The sequence below is a fragment of the Salvelinus sp. IW2-2015 genome, unplaced genomic scaffold (assembly GCF_002910315.2).
Source record: "Salvelinus sp. IW2-2015 unplaced genomic scaffold, ASM291031v2 Un_scaffold629, whole genome shotgun sequence".
Lineage (NCBI taxonomy): Eukaryota > Metazoa > Chordata > Actinopteri > Salmoniformes > Salmonidae > Salvelinus > Salvelinus sp. IW2-2015.
The window spans coordinates 467,463-470,376 of record NW_019942585.1 but is presented as its reverse complement, the minus strand read 5'-3'; the positions used below and the strand labels follow the sequence as shown (position 1 = coordinate 470,376).

The 2,914-nt window shown below is 47.1% G+C and overlaps 1 pseudogene; it reads right to left on the bottom strand.

Moving 5' to 3' along the window:
* The window catches only part of LOC112068633 (retinol dehydrogenase 12-like), a 67,790-nt pseudogene that overhangs the window by 8,719 nt on the left and 56,157 nt on the right, over window positions 1-2,914 (bottom strand).

Sequence of the window (2,914 nt, the reverse complement as noted above, 5' to 3'; positions counted from 1 at the left end):
CCATCTACCATCTACTTCCAAACATGATTTGTCCTCTTTGAATAAACCCATTTTCCTCCCCCTGATTTGCCTTGGGGTCTGTGTTATTGAAGAGTAACATCAACTGCTAACATCTGGAACCTTCCTCCTTGGATGTGCGCCACATGCAATCATCCATGTGGTTAGTCAGTAGTGGGTAAGGCCAGAGTCATCAATCATTTAGTGTATTTCTGTCATAACAAAACCAAATCTCTAAGGGAAGCATTGAGCTTCATGTCCAGCTGTCCACAAGGAAGTAAACAGATAAATAAGCACTTCCTTATAGGAATGGCTACTAGTCACTGGTCAATAATCAATAATATGTGGTATGTCTGTGCCTTTTAGATTTTAGCATCATGTGATGCCTGGCCAAAGAGGAACTTTGCTTCTCTTCCCTGTGCTATGTAGCTTCACTTACCCATGTGGTTGACACCAATCTGCATTTCAAATCCATCAGCTGTTTTCCCYTACGGACACATCATGACGCCAGCATTGTTGATGAGGATGTTGAGTTTAGTCTCTTCTACAGAAATATTATAAAATGTCAAAATGTTGACAGGAGTGCCAATTAATCAATTACTGTGTCAATGAAGTTGCGATATAATCAAGTCTCAGTTTGTAAAGTGTGTTTGAGGTTTGACTATGGTGGAATAAAATACGGTATGGAGATATCATGGGGATGAACTAAGCAACAACCATGACTCATGTCCTCTGACCCTTGTTGATGGTCTCTGCAAACTCCCGGATGGACTTGGTGTTTGACAAATCAAGCTTCTTGATGACAACATTTTGGCTGCCAGAGCCTTGTATGACTTCTTTCAGGGCTCCCTCAGCTTTCTCCATGTCTCTGCAGGCCATGATGATTCTAGCCCCTGTAAAGAAATTGTGGAAAATAAATTACCATCCAAGAAAWTAATTCCAGCCCAATCCAAATTCAACTCAGGATGTCAATCATAGTTACTTTTCAGGAGGATATTGGACAGAGCCTTCATAGCTGCATACAATATTTAATTTAAAGGATTCCACATTATGTGGGTGATAAATTGCCAGCAGCAACCCCGGTACCTGTCTGGCACCACCTGCTAAGTASGATACCTGTTGATATACTACTACAGTTTGTGTGTTGTGTTATCATTGGACTACATAGTAGCATTAGCACATTGATGAGAACATATTAAAGCCCAGCTGTAACACAACTCATTCTACAAATAGAAAACTATGATCAGTTCAATCAGTTCATTGGTAGATCCAGCTTCCTACCCCACACAGTGGCCCTTACCAAACAGCCACCTGGTCCATGTTGGTCTTCTCACTCATGGACTTATAGTGTAGTATGTCATTTTTAGTTMGTGTTTATAGTATACATACTGTACGTGGATTGTGATTCTGAGGTCCAMATATATATTTTTTGTCTGTATATCAGTTTATTGAGGCAGTATATCCTACTTAACGCTTCTTCCTGATTCGGCTCACACCGAGGCTCGAATGTGGCACACGTGAGGGCCCTCCCGAAGCGTCTTGCAATTCGGCTACACTTCAGGCTGGGGATTAAGTTTAACACATCCCCATGTGGTACAGCAGCACCATTTKATTTAGTCAAATTCCTGTACATCCGGGCCTCCCGGGTGGCGCAGTGGTCTAGAGCACTGCATCGCAGCGCTAGCTGTGCCACCAGAGATTCTGGGTTCGAGCCCAGGCTCTGTCGCAGCCGGCCGCGACCGGGAGGTCCGTGGGGAACACATCCCCATACGCTAGGATCCACACGACACGAAGCCACGCAACTCGCATTTTTTAACAGCTGATCTTAGGCATGTCAAATTCTGTAAAACATTCCACCCGTGAAGCCAGGGCCGCACCGCATACGGGGTGTGGAGGAAAGCCCCGGGTGGCGCAGGGGTGCAGTGCTCCATTAGCAGTCGGACGGACGCATCGCAAGCGCTTATTGTGCGTGTGCCTAGTCGGGCGCCCACACTGCACGGCAAGATTGTATCTGTTCGCTGGGTGTGTCCCGCCAGAGGCAGTCCAGGCCGCTCCTGTCGTGGTGCTCGGCCGCGATCGCCGCGGATCGGAGGTCGTGGGGAGGACGCACAATTGGCCGTAGGTGTCGTCTGGGTTAGGGAGGGTTTTGGCCGGTAGGCGATATCTTGTTCGTCGCGCACTATCAGGACTCTCGTTGGCGGGCCGTGCGCAGTGCGGCGCTAACCCAAGGTCGCCAGGTAGCACGGTGCGTTATCCTTCCGACACATTGGGGCGGCTGGTTCGGGGTTGGATGCGCGCTGTGTTTACAGGAAAGCAGTGCGGCTTGGATTGGGTTGTGTTTCGGAGAACGCATGGCTCTACGACCTTCGTCTCTCCCGAGCGCCATACGGGAGTTGACGATGACAAACAAGATAGTATTCCAGATCAAGGTGTTTTGACTGCTTGGCTTCGCTGAGATCAGGTGTTTTACTGCTTTGGCTTCCCTAAGTACACGAGAAAGCATTTTGAGAATTAGGCAAGGAGAGGGATTTGACGGAATCAATGATAAGACTAATGTGAGGAAAGAGCCAAAGACCTAATTCACAGGTATGGGAGAGACATCGTTCATATGTGCCGTATGGTAACATCATCATGGCTTTAGTATCACTTGTAGATCACTACCTCTCTTTGGCCAGGTCCAGCGCTGTCTTCTTTGCCAATACCAGTGTTGGCTCCAGTATGAGCACTGTTTGTTGTCATCAAGCTCGGGCTGCGGATGACCATGTTTCTCCGGAAGAGATTTCTAAGAGATTGATTGGATATATTGACATGACATGGGGGGGGGGGGCTGTGCCAAGCAAAGTGTGGCATAAAGAGATAAATAATTTATACACCACACCTCCCCAAGCATAAAACTGATAATTTAATGACCTCTGTT